General features: G+C 35.5%; 1 protein-coding gene across 1 annotated transcript in view; it reads right to left on the reverse strand.

The window, feature by feature from the left end:
* Positions 1 to 19,287, reverse strand: part of LOC137235148 (glutamate receptor ionotropic, kainate 1-like) — a 2,828,327-nt gene that overhangs the window by 687,564 nt on the left and 2,121,476 nt on the right. The window lies entirely within an intron of this gene.

A 19,287-nucleotide genomic window follows, 5' to 3' on the forward strand; every position in this document is an offset into this window, starting at 1 on the left:
GAAGATTGTGGAAATGGAAGCGCTTAGAAGATGCAACGTTGAAATCAGAGAGTATAAAAGGCAGCAAATGTATAAGCGCTGGAATTCAGTTTGAGTTGAGCTATCAAGCAGTTTCGATTAAGACGCTATCTAGCGAGCCATAGCCGTATTATTTTGAAAGTAGAGTTTCATTTGAGCTATGAATAAGTTTGGTTGTTAAGCCAGCTAGTTGCAAAGTATAAGTGTTATTGTGAAGTACTGTAATAAAGGCCATTTTTCCATTATTCAATATTGGAGTTATTTATTCAACAGTTTAGTGATTCGAACTTAGCAGAAGAGCAAATAAGAGGATTTGCAAGTAAACCAATCTTTTACCGATTATTTTTTTAAAATACTCATTATCACCTTTCGTTTGATACCCATATCGTACAAACAAATTCTATAGTCACCCCTGGTCCACCTTTATGGCGATATCTCGAAAAGGCGTCCAGCTATAGAAATAAGGCCCACGCCCTTTTAAAATACTGATTAACACCTTCCATTTGATACTTATATCGTACAAACAAATTCTAGAGTCACCCCTAGTCCACCTTTATGGCGATATCTCGAAAAGGCGTCCACCTATAGAACTAAGGCCCACTCCCTTTTAAAATACTGATTAACACCTTTCATTTGATACCCATATCGTACAAACAAATTCTAGAGTCACCCCTAGTCCACCTTTATGGCGATATATCGAAAAGGCGTCCACCTATAGAACTAAGGCCCATGCCCTTTTAAAATACCCATTAACACCTTTCATTTGATACCGATATTGTACAAACGCATTCTAGAGTCACCCCTGGTCCACCTTTATGGCGATATCTCGAAAAGGCGTCCACCTATAGAACTAAGGCCCACGCCCTTTTAAAATACTGATTAACACCTTCCATTTGATACCCATATCGTACAAACAAATTCTAGAGTCACCCCTAGTCCACCTTTAGGGCGATATCTCGAAAAGGCGTCCACCTATAGAACTAAGGCCCACGCCCTTTTAAAATACTCATTAACACCTTTCATTTGATACCCATATCGTACAAACAAATTCTAGAGTCACCCCTGGTCCACGTTTATGGCGATATCTCGAAAAGGCGTCCACCTATAGAACTAAGGCCCACTCCCTTTTAAAATACTGATTAACACCTTCCATTTGATACCCATATCGTACAAACAAATTCTAGAGTCACCCCTAGTCCACCTTTATGGCGATATCTCGAAAAGGCGTCCACCTATAGAACTAAGGCCCACGCCCTTTTAAAATACTGATTACAAGCAAACTCCAGAGTCACCCCTGGTCCACCTTTATGGCGATATCTCAAAAAGGCGTCCACCTATAGAACTTAAGCCCACTCCCTTTTAAAATGCTCTTTAACACCTTTCATTTGATACCCACATCGTACAAACAAATTCTAGACTCACCCCTGGTCCACCTTTATGGCGATATCTCGAAAAGGCGTACTCCTATAGAACTTAGGCCCACTCCCTTTTAAAATACTAATTAACACTTTCATTTGATACCCATGTCGTACAAACAAATTCTAGAGTCAGCCCTGGTCCACCGTTATGGCGATATCCCTAAATGGCGTCCATCTATAGAACTATGGCCCACTGCCTCTTAAAATACTCTTTAATACCTTCCAGTTGATACATATTTCATACAAACACATTCCAGGGTTACCGTAGGTTCATTTTACTACGAGGTGATTTTCCCTTATTTTGTCTCCATAGCTCTCAACTGAGTATGTAATGTTCGGTTACACCCAAACTTAGCCTTCCTTACTTGTTAATCTTTATTTCAATTCTTAACCCAAAACATTTGGATACACTACATTTTTCGTTTTTCCATCTGGGATATGAATAAACAAACAATTTGGAATGCCTACTATGGAACAGGCAACGTATAGCTGTCCGTGCGAAAAGCACGGTTCCTCCAAATTCAATCCGCATACTCGAAGCGTTTGTCCTTGCGCCTTGTTCAGTGACATAGCAAATGACAGGCGCACTGGAAATTGCAAACGCTTAAATTCAAATGGCATGTCTGCTGGTATCAGTGGGATTCGCGGTATAAGCACAATTTCACATTTCGCTTGGCCGGTCAGTATTGTTGCTTCAATTAATAAAGCTTTTTTTACATTCAGTCTTGTTCCATTACACAATTTTGGTACATTTAAATTTCGTAATAAAATAACTGATGAGCCGACCTTCAAATTTAAACAACGCGGTGGCATACCAGACGGTTCCAATGAATTCAAAAATTCAACTGCCTAATTCACTGCGTCATCTTGATTCATTGCGCTATCCACGGACTTGTATGTTTTCACCTGAAAATTTTTTCAGAATGTGATGATTGATTTCATTGACATGTATATTTTTTGGTGCCAGTATTGCGCGTTCTCTCAGCCAATCGTGATTCATGTAATTTTGAACAATATTTGGTAACACTCGTTCAATTATTAATTCTTCTTTTGATTGGATAATTGTACAAAAATTTTTTGGAAATATAATCAAACCATTTGTTTTGTCGATTGGAATTTTGCCATTTTTGATCTCTAACAATTGATTCGAGAACTGATCTGCAGACTGATCATTGTGCAACTGAACACGCATGTTTATGTGTAATGTTAATTTTTTCACGTATCGCCACAAAAGGGAAGACTGCAAACAGGCATTGATCTCATCTGCCGGTGTTGATCGTGGAATAACGGGCAATGTTTGTCGAAAGTCACCTGACAATAAAATTAAAGCACCACCAAAAAGCCTTCGGTTTCCACGTAAATCTTGCATCATTCGATTTAATGCTTCCAATGATTTTTTATTTGCCATTGTACACTCATCCCATAGAACGACCGCTGCTTTTTGCAAAATTTTGCCATCGCTGAATTTTTGGATATGTTACAGGTTGGAGTTTCAACCACCTGTATATTCAATGGCAATTTTAAAGCTGAATGAGCTGTTCGTCCTCCATCCAATAAAGTTGCAGCAATTCCAGAAGAAGCGAGTGCCAAAGCAATTTTAATAGTTGCTAAAATCAATGAAATCACAAATGTTTTTCCGGTGCCGCCAGGTGCATCGAAAAAATAAAATCCACCAGTGTTATCACAAACAGCTTGCGTTATTTTGTCACATATATCCTTTTGTTGATTGTTCAATTTGGTTTTGTTGGATTGAAAAAATGTACGTAAATCGTCACAATCGAATTGTTGTTCACGCTGCAACTCTCGATCAAATAAATCATGCATTGGACGATTTGGTGAAATCAAAGCTAACTGCCCCAATGCTTTATTGGCAATCGCAAGACACATATCTTCAATTATTATCAAAGCTTCGTTGTAAATTTCCAATGTAATCAGCAAATCAGGATCCATTGCTCTACGACGCATCCGAATTAAAATATCTTCAGTCATGTAATCTTTATATTTATTCCACAATTTAATTGGATCCGAAGGTATGCATGTTGATATTATAATCAAAAATAGCATTCGTATTTGCTGTGGATGAGATGAAATCGATGCATCATGAAGTGTTGCGTCCCAATGAGTGTCATCTTCTAACAAATGAAAGAGATGACATGCTTCGCGATATGTCTGACAAAAATGACCGTGAACTGTTCTTAAATCCTGAAATGATTTTGGTCCTCGAACGTTTACCAACAACATTCGCAAATAGAAACATTCAGCATTGTTGGAATATACCGTAGACATCCTACCCAAGGCATCAGTTTGGAAAATACCTGGATTACCATCAAGTGGTGTTCCTTGTTTACGCCGTTGAAATTTTTTCGATTATGCATTCCAGGTGTAATATTGCGGTATATCAACATATATCAAATTTCTGGCAAATGTGTCGATTTCACACAATTAACAAAAGCAGTTAAAGTAGTTGCTGGTGGTTGTGCTGCTCTCTACTGTACATTCTCAGTAGTGAAATAAACTCGTTGACCATTCTCCAGATGAACTGCCAAATGGATAACAACAGAATGTCTTTCGTGCTAAGGAAACGAAAAGATACGCCAAACTGTTTCATTACTGCTTATGTATCGCCCCATTTGATATTGAGTGATTTCAGCATTTCTATTTTCACCATCTACTCTAAAAACAGCCATATCACTTCCTCTATTCACATATTTACAAATGTATTTGATAGAATTTAATGAGTTACAGTACTCAACATTTAGGTGAGCCTGAAAAACGTTTGACAGTATCGGTGAATATGGCACGACCCAACGATTGTCAACTTCGATGTGTTGATTGCGCACATTTATTATCGCCGTTTTACCATTATTTTCAAATGATCGACGTCATACAATGGATATCTGTCATTGCCTGTTATGGTATCGGAAATTAATGCTCTCGGATACCGCTTTGAACATTTCCCATCGATCATACATGGTAAATTCATATTTATTTCACCGCGTGGACCGTGAATCATGTTATTTGTTACCACTTCAAATAATTCTGGATCGATGGTTTGATCTGGTATTTCGGCTGATTCGGTGTTATTTTACATACCAGCCATATCTATATATGTGCGTGTGGCAAACCTCTTTTTTGCCATTCAATCGACTACATCCAACATTGTACCTTTCCAAAAACGCTTAGTTTCACAATTAAATCCATCAGTGCCTTCAATTTTGCCGGAATACACGTGCAGTAACATCGTGTCGATCTGTTGGTGACTGACCGTCGAACAAATTATTTTTTATATCGTTCCACATCGGATTACACGTAAAAGTGATGAAAAGATCTGGTCGGCCGTATTTTCGAACATATGACATAGCATCTTGTGCATATTCGTGCATGTGGCGTGGAATACCAATATAAGAAACTGGTAATATCGTCAGACGTCCGATATCATTCACATTAGCATCATTCGCTATTGCATCTAGCAAATGTATGTACTCTTCAGATCGCAATTTGGCCTGATTGAATCGGATGAAATTAAGACGTTCAGTTTAAATTTTTGTAGACGTGTCTACAATGTATTGGTGAAAAAGTTTACCACATCTCAGAATGTAATTTTGTTCTTGCGCACGAATCATCAATCGATAAGGATAATAATTCATCGCACTAACTCTCTTTTGAACATCTCGACCTGCAAAAAATTTGTTCATTCGATTTGAAATTTTAGTTTTTATTTATTATCTGATTAATATAATTATTATATTTGTATTTGGTATATTAATGTGATAACCATCATCACCTTTCCAATGTAGAAATGGATATTGTAATGCGTCGTAACTGCAATGAAGCTCCGAAACACGCTGTAATTGTTCATTTCTACGATGAAGTATAATATCGCGGGATTGAAATTTTCGCCAACAATTACAATTGCCACTTCATCAATCGTCGGTATATTAAATTAGATTAGATTAGATTAGATTTATTCATTCTTTCAATAAGTTTTTTACATATATGTATACAATAGGAACTTAACTTAAAAAATTATTAATAAATGAAAGAAAGTTAAGGCATTCAGTAAAATAGTATGCAATTTTAGTGTTGAATGCCGTCACAAATTAAGAATAATGAACATGTACGATATGTGTGGGGTGAAGGTAAAGATAATCCACAAGTTCAAATCTTCTGGCATGCTCACCAAAAGGCGTTTTATCGGCTCTGATTATGATTTTGTGATTATCAGATGGCATATGATGAGATCGGTTTTGAAAAATTTAACCAATTCATTGTTCTGATAAAAAAATCTTTGGAGATCGCAAATAATCGCTCGTTCATCCAACTCACGATTTTCATCTCCGATAAAATATATTTGCAAAAATTGATGGTTAGCGTCAGGAAATTGTAAAAATGCACCCGCTTGATGATAAATCTGAATCTTGAATCTGTAATATGTATGCAATGTAATTTGATGTTGGATCAGAATCCTTAAAAATATTGTAGAAACTATTACTTAGATCCACAGAACAATTAGATATTCCACATGAAGTAATCACCTTAAATGTCGGCATAAAATTGTCCCTTATAATTTTTGTAGCACCAAAAGATGTCATTTGAAATGATGAATTGTATTCCTGTATATGATTTATAAAATGCTTCGACATTGGTGATCCTCCAAAAATCAATGAGTGCAATGGATCAGGTGGAGTTTCAAATGCCGCCAATTTCACTTTGCCATTAGCACAAAATATGCCAGCCGTTTCACCCAGAAATTTAGCTGCTTCACAATGTGGACATATCGCACTCATTAATCCAATATATACATGCATACTGTAATCAATTTGTGGACCGTAATTAAAAGCAGCATGATACATATTTTCTAGAACACGACGTCGTATTTATCTTGGTCGTGCTGGATTTCTTTGCCGCTGTGGTTCTGCAGATCTATTAAGTGCATATCGTTCACGTCGTATATCATTTTGTTGTGACAGGTCATCAATACTTTGGGATCTTTTTTGAAGTAACATTCTGTTAGCACTACGCATACGTCGACCAATATTTTGACGTCTGGCTCGAGGCATTTTCTTAAAGAGAAAGGAAAAAATATTCACTAAAACTCCATGTTCAACGCAAGAAATTTAATTCAAGAAAAGCACATCTGCAAACAAAAAATGCGCGGTCGAAATACACCCACACGTATATGTCCAAAAGGCAAAACGAAAATACAAACCGTGCAAAAAATTTGATGAAAAACACAATAAAACACGTGCGCACGATTAGATACAGTTAAAATCACTACATGTATTGTGTAAAATGAACGAAGAAAGAACATTTGAAAAAATAAATTTGAAGAGAAAAACATGATACATCATTGCCACAATTTTCTACTATGTTTTTGTTCAACGATACGACATACTTTCAGAAGAAATTACCAATGTATTATAAATATTGATATGAATTCAATTGAAAATGAAGAAATATTCAATTATGAATCGAAAACAACATAAATATTGAGCACACGTGTTGATTCTCCATAGTTCATAACAAAAGGACCTAATGTCAATATACACCGAAAGACAGATATGCTGTGTTGTGGTGTATCTCTTTCCATTGTATCTGAAAAAACTCTATTGCCAAAATGGCAGCCATGTTCATTGTTCATACTCTTGTTTAAGAAAACTCGATCAGATGCAGATGAATCAGTACAACACGTCATAAATACATTTCTTCATTAGTTTTTTTTAATTTTTTTATTCTTAAGGCATCAGAGAAAAAAAGTTAGTAAGTGTGAAGGAACAACAATTTTCGGGACGCTGGTGAATATATTCGTTGAACTCGAGGGATCCATGAGTTAAGTTACCAAATATTTGTAGCGATGTTTTCGAATCAATACAGGTGGGAGAATGTTTCTAATGTTGACTGGATCCGTATTTCGAAGAAACATTGTATATGTAAATCTTATGGCTATTAGATTTGGTAGTCGTAAATTTGCAAGTTGAATGGCAACAGTCAAAGGTTCTGTATATTCGTTTTCCCAATAAGTGATTTCTCGTCGTGAAAGAAGATTGAACACGTTGCGCCGAACCGTTGTTTGTTGGGACAGTTGTGTAATGAAGATATATTGTAACTTTTCAGTAACGAAGCGACCATTTGAAAAGAACCAGTTGAAATTTGCGGAATGTCGGGTTTTGATTTCGAGAAATCTAAAATATTGACCGAAATAATGCATTAGAGCTTCGTCGTAAAAAATGCGGTGAACTCGATACTCTCTCTTCTTGTTGCCAAAATCCCAGCCAAAAATGAATTTGCCGATGCGAAATCTTCATCAGAATGCAGTCGGTCAGCAATTTCCAAGATTATGTCAACTGTATTCATAGTTGTTTCTGAAGAAAAGCAACGCAATTCTATTACAATGTTGTTTCTTTAACACAACAAAATCACACTTAAAAAATTTAGTGGGACGTTACTCACCAAATTGAAGCACAGCATATACCGAATTTACTTAAATCCAGTTCATTTATTGTTTTTTCCCAGTTTTTATGAAAAAAAAACAAAATAAAAACAAACTACTTCTTTTTTTCGTCAAATTACAATTCTAGAAACGTCAATTCCATCGAATAATGCAAAATGGAAATAAGAACCACCTATTCCATTTCATGAAATAACGCAAATATGCAAATAAGCACCATCTATTGGTATGAAACATAGCCGTAGCTTGGTGTAATATATCTCATGAACCGCTCGACCAAATTCAATCAAGCTTTACAGAAACCATCTACATGATAGCCCAAATGTACAGTAAAAATTTGGTTGAATTTGGTGGAGCCGGTCTCAAGTTATAAAGTAACACCCTAAATGTGCACTTATTTTTATATATATACTAGAAGACCCGGCAGACGTTGTCCTGCCCTAAATTTGGCCTATCTGCATACACTTTAACAAGCGTTTTCCTTCTGACTCTGCCCTCTCCCTCTCTTCACTTTTTCCTAATCCTTTTATTCACTCCTCCCTCTGTCTTTTTCGCTTCATTTATCTCCACCTTCATCTCATTCTATCTCTTTCTCAATCTCCTTCTCTCTTTTTTCTTCCCTCAATTTCTTCTCATTCTTCTGCATCCCTTATTGCCTGTCCCAGAGGGTGATATGTATTTTATTCCAGTCCCAGTCGCAGTCCCAGTCCCAGTCCCAGTCCCACTCCGAGTCTCAGTCCCAGTCCTAGTCCTAATCCCAGTCCCAGTCTGTCTCTGGATAATATATTACTCTGTACTAAAGCACTCATCAATAGCTTTCATTTGTTCTATATCTCGAGACCCTAGTCACCCAGGGGTATGAAAATTACCCTCTTCTAAAGCACTCATCAACAGCTTTCATTTGTTATCCATATACTATAAACACATTCTAGAAGTACTCGGGTCCACGTTTCGGCCTATATCTCGAGACCCTGTACGTCGATCGCAACCAAACCTATGTAGTAACCACCGTATGAGGGTGAAAGTTTGAACAAAATCGACCGACGCATCTCTTCAAACACCGGCGACCAACTAACACACATTTTAGCCTTTCTTTTTATATATATGTATTTTTATTTTTCACACTTCACTATAATATTAAAACGAAACGCTGATTTTCGTTGCTTTTGAAATTCGGCTTAAAAATTGCGCATGGAACAACTAAAGATTCTCCTGAATTAAAAAAAAAAATGTCATAGTACCTCTAAATCGTGGCCCCCTCGGAAACCCCCCACCCTCTCGGCGGGCCTGGTGCTATACTTGATATCATTCGCTATAATATTTTTTATTGATAAGCACGTTGTTTAATTAAAAACCCACCAATTACACGGAAGTATATCCGCACCACCTGAAAATGTGAGTGCCGGTGCATATTCGTAATATTTTATTATTACGTATAAACAAATAAAAAAAATTGCAATAAAATAATATTGCGACTATAAACTGATATATGACCTATCTTATATTACAAGTTAGATCAAACTACATACGGGGTGCAAAACAAATTCAAAATCGGTTCAGTAGTTTAGGAGTCCATTGGCCCCAAACATAGTGACAAGTGATTTTTATATATAAAGATAAGAATATATCTACACGCAAGTCAATACCAACATTTGGCATTGTGGAAAGTTTGGCCTTGTGATTTTTTGATTGTGACTGCAAAGGAAACCTTCACAGGAAATTGTAACGGTTTATATTGGAAAAGCATATCCGTTTGAATCATAGGTATGCGGGGTACGAACGATATCTCGACGGCCGCAGAACCCGAGAGGATCATTGCCTCGAAGATATTGTTATGCATTCGTTTTATTTGTAATCTCTTTCCATTGCACAGAGTTGGTTGCTTGAGGTTACGCAGCAAAATAATTGGAATATCGTTGTTTAACTTCAAATTATGTGGCGGTATGTCAGAGGGATTAAGAGAGTTTAAAAATTCAATTTGATAGTGTACGGTATCTTCATTATTAAGAACAGTGTCATTTGATATATACTCTTTAACTTCGCCAGGAACTCTATCTAGAATTATGTTATTTATTTCGTCTACAGACTTATTCTTTGGTGAATTGATAGCCCGTTCGCAAAGCCAATTATATGGCTTGCTGGATAGCTCTTCAATTCGATAATTAATTCTCTCACGTTATGTATCCCATTTCCAAGCTTTGAGTCTACTATAAAGTAACCGTTCTCAGTGAAAATTTTACCATCTCCAATATCTAATAAATTCTGAGGAAATGTACTTATAGTTCCGTTAGGATGCGCTCTCATGTTTGTTCGCAGACACAATTTTTCGAGGTGAATCCATAATAACGATGATTTGAAGCACGATTTAACAATATCAGCTCTAGTTCCTTTCGCCACTACTGGCAAAGTCTGACGAAAATGCCCTGCAAAAACGATTGTTATCCCACCAAAAGGTTTGTCGTTTGATCTTAGGTCTTTTAATATACAATCTACTGCTTCAATATGTGCTCGGTTAGTCATTGTACACTCATACCACACTGTTTAGGCCACCAAGCTAAACCCAAAGATGAGCACGGCCAATGGTGACCCAGCCTAATATAAACTATTTTTGTTTGCTACTATATCTACTTTCGCGCACTAACCAAAACGGCTATGCATGTCCGTGCAGGCCTATGTGTGTGTGTTGGTGCGCGATTTTCCAATTTAACTAACTTTCGTTCAATCACCCCTCAAAACCGCTTCCGGCGGACAACTGCAGCCATCAGCCCTGTTATAGGTAAGACTTTCATTTTTTTGTATAACCTAGCTTAAATACAGGAAATGAAATACACATTATGCTTCAAATGAATTAGCTTTGAAATACAAATTATTAAATTGTTAAATTCAGGAATTTAATCGGCTGTGTGTTCTTCTCCGTTTTTCTCTTTTTTCACCGAGCGCAAAAAAACCCCTTGGGAACTTACCAGAGAGCTATCGAAGCCGCAGGAGGTTTTTTCATGGTCCTACTACGCCGGAATTATTATAGAAACGACTGAGTTACCAGCGACCAACTGGATAACCACAGCAAATCAAAGCTATAACCACAGCAAATCAAAGCTATAACCAAAGAAAAGCGCTTTAAAAACTAGCCGTTAGCAGCAAAAGCAACCATCGATATCATATCACCTCAACACCCCTCAAAGCGTTTCAAAAGCGACAAGCACTACACCAGCAAACAAATACGAGCGGTCAAACAAAAGCACAAAGGTACGTGGTTTGAGTTCAATTTTTTTTTGCACAATTAGGAAAAGTGTACATAGTTTAACTTCCCGGCGTACCAACGGCGCGATTTTATTAATAAAAACTAATTATACGTATGTGTGGCAATTAAGTTACACAGAGTTATATAAAGTCTTTTGATTTAGTAGTTTGTTTGCGGTAACGCATCTATTCGAGGGATATCGCAGCCAGCTGCACAAATTTAACATAACCCCAATTTTTCACTGTATTGTGGCAATTTCTTTGCAACAACACCTTAACGCAACTTATCGCAAGTCACTGCCAATATTTTAGAACCGTTGTACACTTAAGTGTAATCCATTGAACCAATTCTTTAGGTTCTGACATAAATCAGCGTTACTATCACTAAACCAGAGTCACTTAACCTTATTTTCTTATATACACACCAATAACACTGCGGTGAGTTGGGTGCCAAGGGTGTTCGCATAAAAGCACAAATAGCTGATAGAATTAAAGAAAAATATACACAGAGAAAAATTTGCGTGTTTACCCTTTGGTGTTAATCCATTATATTGGGGATGTACCCACTAGCAAAATCGTCCTATCTTAAGCTGAACGTGCCTTCGTGAGCTACTGCTATTAACAAGTTAGATCCATTTTACCTTTAAACTCAGTACTTCTGTCATGTCGAAAGCGATGGAAAATTACATCAGGGTGGATGATGAAGTCATAGAGTTTGAAGATGACTTCAACAACACATCCGAATCCGAGTATACGAAAAAAACTCTTGCTATCCAGCAAGATGAGTTAAAGGCAAAATGGAAAGAAGCCAAAACAGCCATGATTAAATATTAGCCAGGGACACTCTAGAAGGAAAAAATATATCAGCTGATAAGATAAATCACAAAAGTGCTTACGCAGTCTACTTGGGTTGCATGTCAAACATAGCAACGGGACAGGCCACATTCAACAAACTCGACCCTAAGCCTGAAGACCAGCACAAAAGCGATACAAATATCCGCCTACCCCGCGTGACACTAACGTGTTCAAGGGAGATTACTTATCCTGGCCTACATTCAGAGACCTCTTTACAGCCATATATATTTTAAATAGGCGACTCACCCCGGTAGAAATATCGTACCACTTGATACAAAAGACCCAGGGTGAGGCTAAAGAGATAGTGCAAAAGTGCCCACTCACAAACGAAGGGTTCGGTATAGCGTGGCAAAATCTGGTAGACAGATACGAAAACAAACGCATACTAGTGAATACTCAGCTGAAAACATTGTTCAGCTTAGAGGCGGTCGAAAAGGAATGCGGCACTTCAATTAAAAAGTTGCAGCGCGACATCAACAACTGTATCGCATCTTTAAAGACACATCAAATCGATGTGTCAAATTGGTATGCGATTATAACTTATTTGTGCTAAACGAAATTACCAAAAGGCACACTAGCCTTATGGGAGCAAACGGTTGAAAATAAAACCGAAATGTCCAAGTGTGAAGACATGGATAATTCTTACAGAGCCGCTTCCAGACATTTGAGAAAGTCTCTGGCATAACTGAGGATAGTTTAGAAACCAAAAACCCGAAAATTCATAATGGTAGACAATCTACTTAAAACTCTCACAGAAAGATATGTGCTTTTTAGACGAGTGTAACCAAAGGTGCGTGCAAGATGTGTAAATCCACTGAGCACAAACTACAACATTACAATTGGTTCCGCACACTAGCAGTTTCCAACAGAATCACCTTCATCAAAAACAAAAAAGGGCTGTCCTCAGGACATACTGTGTCTCAAGCTCCCACAATTGCGCCACCTGCCAGCAAAGACACAATAGGCTCCTACATATTCAGACTACGAACAGCAACCAAAACGCAAATAACAACCCCAAGAGGTAGGAAAGTGGCGCGAAAACGAACGGTCCTGTTTAATTTTGCTCCTTGAATTTTATATTGAAAAATTGTAAAACCTCATAAAAAATATTAGATAACATAATCTAATGCAAGAGATAGAGACTCAGGAAACTAATTAGGAAGTTATTTGTGATACTAAATAAAATAAAGTCTAAATTAACCAATTTTTAATATAAATAAGATATACGTATACATTTGCACCTGCATTAGTGGCTACATGCATATGTAAATATGTATGCACATATATGTATGTAAGTTACTTAAACCAAAATGGAACAAGTAAGGACGGGACTGTCTCCGGCTATGGCGAAGACTTCATACCTTTCATGAATGGGGCTGAACAATAATCTTATCCCGTTCGTAATCTCCAATTAATCGGATGTATAAGATAAGAAATATCTAGTGAACAGATCTACATACCTAAACGATTTTTAAGATAAATATAAAATAAAAAATAGGTAGGTACTTTGTGTGAGGATGCAAAGTTTCAGGTTTTTCGTAGTCTGCGTGTAAAAACTATGACTACGAATCACGTATTTCAACAATATATGACGTAAACGTAACTATTTGATGAAATGTTTTGAATTTTGAAGCTTCTAGCCGTAAAAAAGGGGCAAAAAAATACAGTTTATATGGGGTATATAATATATGTACCACCGATCTCTATGATTTTCTCAGACAACAATATATGCTATATACGTAAGCATTTGGTGAAATTTGAAGCCTCTAGCTGTTAAAATGGGGAAGAAATTGCGCAAAGTTTCTTATCTGAACAATCGGTTGTATGAACTATATACTATATATACCACCGATCTCAATGAGTAAGGACGGGACTGTCTTCGGCTATGCCGAAGACTTCATACCTTTCATGAATGGGGCTGAACAATAATCTTATCCCGTTCGTAATCTCCGAATAATCGGATGTATAAGATAAGAAATATCTAGTGAACAGATCTACATACCTAAACGATTTTTAAGATAAATATAAAATGAAAAATAGGTAGGTACTTTGTGTGAGGATGCAAAGTTTCAGGTTTTTGTGGTCTGCGTGTAAAAACTATGACTACGAATCACGTATTTCAACAATATATGACGTAAACGTAACTATTTGATGAAATGTTTTGAATTTTGAAGCTTCTAGCCGTAAAAAAGGGGCAAAAAAATACAGTTTATATGGGGTATATAATATATGTACCACCGATCTCTATGATTTTTTCAGACAACAATATATACTATATACGTAAGCATTTGGTGAAATTTGAAGCTTCTAGCTGTTAAAATGGGGAAGAAATTGCACAAAGTTTCTTATCTGAACAATCGGTTGTATGAAATTATATATACCACCGGTCTCTATAATTTTTTCAGACAAAAATATATGCTATACACGTAAACATTTGGTGAAATTTGAACATATCTAAACGATTTTTAAGATAAATATATAATAAAAAATAGGTAGGTACTTTGTGTGAGGATGCAAAGCTTCACGTTTTTTGTGGTCTGCATGTAAAAACTACGACTACGAATCACGTATTTCAAAAATATATGAAGTAAACGTAACTATTTTATGAAAATTGATGAATTTTGAAGCTTCTATCCGTAAAAAAAGGGCAATAATGACAGTTTGTATGAAGTATTTAATATATATACCACCGATCTCTATGATTTTTTCAGACAACAATATATGCTATATACGTAAGCATTTGGTGAAATTTTAAGCTTCTAGCTGTTAAAACGGGGCAGAAATTGCGCAAAGTTTCTTATCTGAACAATCGGTTGTATGAGATATATACTATGTATACACCCGATCTCAATGATTTTTTCAGACATGAATATATGCTATACACGTAAGCATTTGGTGAATTTTGAAGCTTCTAGCAGTTAAAATGGGGCCGAAATCGCAAAAAAAAAAAATATATATATACTATATACCATCATATATATATTATAAATATCAACGATCTCTATGATTTTTTGACACAACAATATATGCTATATACGTAAGCATTTGGTGAAATTTGAAGCTTCTAGCTGTTAAAACGGGGCAGAAATTGCGCAAAGTTTCTTATCTGAACAATCGGTTGTATGAGATATATACTATGTATACACCCGATCTCAATGATTTTTTCAGACATCAATATATGCTATGCACGTAAGCATTTGGTGAAATTTGAAGCTTCTAGCTGTTAAAATGGGGCCGAAATCGCTAAAAAAAATATATATATACTATATATAACATCATATATATATTATAAATATCAACGATATCTATGATTTTTTGACACAACAATATATACTATATACGTAAGCAATCGGTGAAATTTGAAGCTTCTAGCTGTTAAAATGGGGCTAAAATTGCAAAAAAAATATATATATACTATATATATATACTAAATATACCACCATATATATACTATATATACCACCGATATGTATGATTTTTTCAGACAACAATATATGCTATATACGTAAACATTCGTTGAAATTTGAAGCCTCTAGCTCTTAAAATTGGGCAGTAATTACGAAAAGTTTCTTATCTGAACAATCGGTTGTGGGGGATATATACTATATATACGACCGATCTCATCAATTTTTTCAGGCAACAATATGTGCAATATACGAAAGCATATGGTGAAGTTTGAGGCTTCAATCTGTTAAAATGAGTAAGATATTACAAAAATCCTCTTTTTTCTGAAAAATCGGTTGTATGGAGGATATATGCTATAGTGGTCCGATCCGGCCGGTTCCAACAAATGTCTAATCGGACACCCAAATACACCTGCTCACCAAATTTTATCAAGATATCTCAAAAATTGAGGGACTAGATTGCATACAAACAGACAGACGGACAGACAGACAGACGGGCATGGCTAAATCAACTCAGCTCTTCATTCTGATTATTTCGGTATACTTAATGGTGGGTCTATCTATTTTCCTTTAAGGACTTACAATTTTGGGTTTCGTGACGAAATTAATATACCATTTCATTTTCATGAAAGGTATAAAAATAGGTAGGTACTTTGTGTGAGGATGCAAAGTTTCAGGTTTTTTGTGGTCTGCGTGTAAAAACTATGACTACGAATCACGTATTTCAACAATATATGACGTACACGTAACTATTTGATGAAATGTTTTGAATTTTGAAGCTTCTAGCCGTAAAAAAGGGGCAAAAAAATACAGTTTATATGGGGTATATAATATATGTACCACCGATCTCTATGATTTTCTCAGACAACAATATATGCTATATACGTAAGCATTTGGTGAAATTTGAAGCCTCTAGCTGTTAAAATGGGGAAGAAATTGCGCAAAGTTTCTTATCTGAACAATCGGTTGTATGAACTATATACTATATATACCACCGATCTCAATGAGTAAGGACGGGACTGTCTTCGGCTATGCCGAAGACTTCATACCTTTCATGAATGGGGCTGAACAATAATCTTATCCCGTTCGTAATCTCCGAATAATCGGATGTATAAGATAAGAAATATCTAGTGAACAGATCTACATACCTAAACGATTTTTAAGATAAATATAAAATGAAAAATAGGTAGGTACTTTGTGTGAGGATGCAAAGTTTCAGGTTTTTGTGGTCTGCGTGTAAAAACTATGACTACGAATCACGTATTTCAACAATATATGACGTAAACGTAACTATTTGATGAAATGTTTTGAATTTTGAAGCTTCTAGCCGTAAAAAAGGGGCAAAAAAATACAGTTTATATGGGGTATATAATATATGTACCACCGATCTCTATGATTTTTTCAGACAACAATATATACTATATACGTAAGCATTTGGTGAAATTTGAAGCTTCTAGCTGTTAAAATGGGGAAGAAATTGCACAAAGTTTCTTATCTGAACAATCGGTTGTATGAAATTATATATACCACCGGTCTCTATAATTTTTTCAGACAAAAATATATGCTATACACGTAAACATTTGGTGAAATTTGAACATATCTAAACGATTTTTAAGATAAATATATAATAAAAAATAGGTAGGTACTTTGTGTGAGGATGCAAAGCTTCACGTTTTTTGTGGTCTGCATGTAAAAACTACGACTACGAATCACGTATTTCAAAAATATATGAAGTAAACGTAACTATTTTATGAAAATTGATGAATTTTGAAGCTTCTATCCGTAAAAAAAGGGCAATAATGACAGTTTGTATGAAGTATTTAATATATATACCACCGATCTCTATGATTTTTTCAGACAACAATATATGCTATATACGTAAGCATTTGGTGAAATTTTAAGCTTCTAGCTGTTAAAACGGGGCAGAAATTGCGCAAAGTTTCTTATCTGAACAATCGGTTGTATGAGATATATACTATGTATACACCCGATCTCAATGATTTTTTCAGACATGAATATATGCTATACACGTAAGCATTTGGTGAATTTTGAAGCTTCTAGCAGTTAAAATGGGGCCGAAATCGCAAAAAAAAAAAATATATATATACTATATACCATCATATATATATTATAAATATCAACGATCTCTATGATTTTTTGACACAACAATATATGCTATATACGTAAGCATTTGGTGAAATTTGAAGCTTCTAGCTGTTAAAACGGGGCAGAAATTGCGCAAAGTTTCTTATCTGAACAATCGGTTGTATGAGATATATACTATGTATACACCCGATCTCAATGATTTTTTCAGACATCAATATATGCTATGCACGTAAGCATTTGGTGAAATTTGAAGCTTCTAGCTGTTAAAATGGGGCCGAAATCGCTAAAAAAAATATATATATACTATATATAACATCATATATATATTATAAATATCAACGATATCTATGATTTTTTGACACAACAATATATACTATATACGTAAGCAATCGGTGAAATTTGAAGCTTCTAGCTGTTAAAATGGGGCTAAAATTGCAAAAAAAATATATATATACTATATATATATACTAAATATACCACCATATATATACTATATATACCACCGATATGTATGATTTTTTCAGACAACAATATATGCTATATACGTAAACATTCGTTGAAATTTGAAGCCTCTAGCTCTTAAAATTGGGCAGTAATTACGAAAAGTTTCTTATCTGAACAATCGGTTGTGGGGGATATATACTATATATACGACCGATCTCATCAATTTTTTCAGGCAACAATATGTGCAATATACGAAAGCATATGGTGAAGTTTGAGGCTTCAATCTGTTAAAATGAGTAAGATATTACAAAAATCCTCTTTTTTCTGAAAAATCGGTTGTATGGAGGATATATGCTATAGTGGTCCGATCCGGCCGGTTCCAACAAATGTCTAATCGGACACCCAAATACACCTGCTCACCAAATTTTATCAAGATATCTCAAAAATTGAGGGACTAGATTGCATACAAACAGACAGACGGACAGACAGACAGACGGGCATGGCTAAATCAACTCAGCTCTTCATTCTGATTATTTCGGTATACTTAATGGTGGGTCTATCTATTTTCCTTTAAGGACTTACAATTTTGGGTTTCGTGACGAAATTAATATACCATTTCATTTTCATGAAAGGTATAAAAATAGGTAGGTACTTTGTGTGAGGATGCAAAGTTTCAGGTTTTTTGTGGTCTGCGTGTAAAAACTATGACTACGAATCACGTATTTCAACAATATATGACGTACACGTAACTATTTGATGAAATGTTTTGAATTTTGAAGCTTCTAGCCGTAAAAAAGGGGCAAAAAAATACAGTTTATATGGGGTATATAATATATGTACCACCGATCTCTATGATTTTTTCAGACAACCATATATGCTATATACGTAAGCATTTGGTGAAATTTGAAGCTTCTAGCTGTTAAAACGGGGCAGAAATTGCGCAAAGTTTCTTATCTGAACAATCGGTTGTATGAGATATATACTATATATACCACCGATCTCAATGATTTTTTCAGACAACAATATATACTATACACGTAAGCATTTGGTGAAATTTGAAGCTTCTATCTGTTAAACTGGGGAAGAAATTGCGCAAAGTTTCTAATCTGAACAATCGGTTGTATGAGATATATACTATATATACCACCGATATCAATGATTTCTTCAGACAACAATATATACTATACGCGTAAGCATTTGGTGAAATTTGAATATATCTAAACGATTTTTTAGATAAATATAAAATAAAGGATAGGTAGGTGAGGATGCAAAGCTTCACGTTTTTTGTAGTCTGCATGTAAAAACTACGACTACGAATCACGTATTTCAAAAATATATGAAGTAAACGTAACTA

This window comes from Eurosta solidaginis, chromosome X, assembly GCF_040869045.1.
Source record: "Eurosta solidaginis isolate ZX-2024a chromosome X, ASM4086904v1, whole genome shotgun sequence".
Classification (NCBI taxonomy): domain Eukaryota; kingdom Metazoa; phylum Arthropoda; class Insecta; order Diptera; family Tephritidae; genus Eurosta; species Eurosta solidaginis.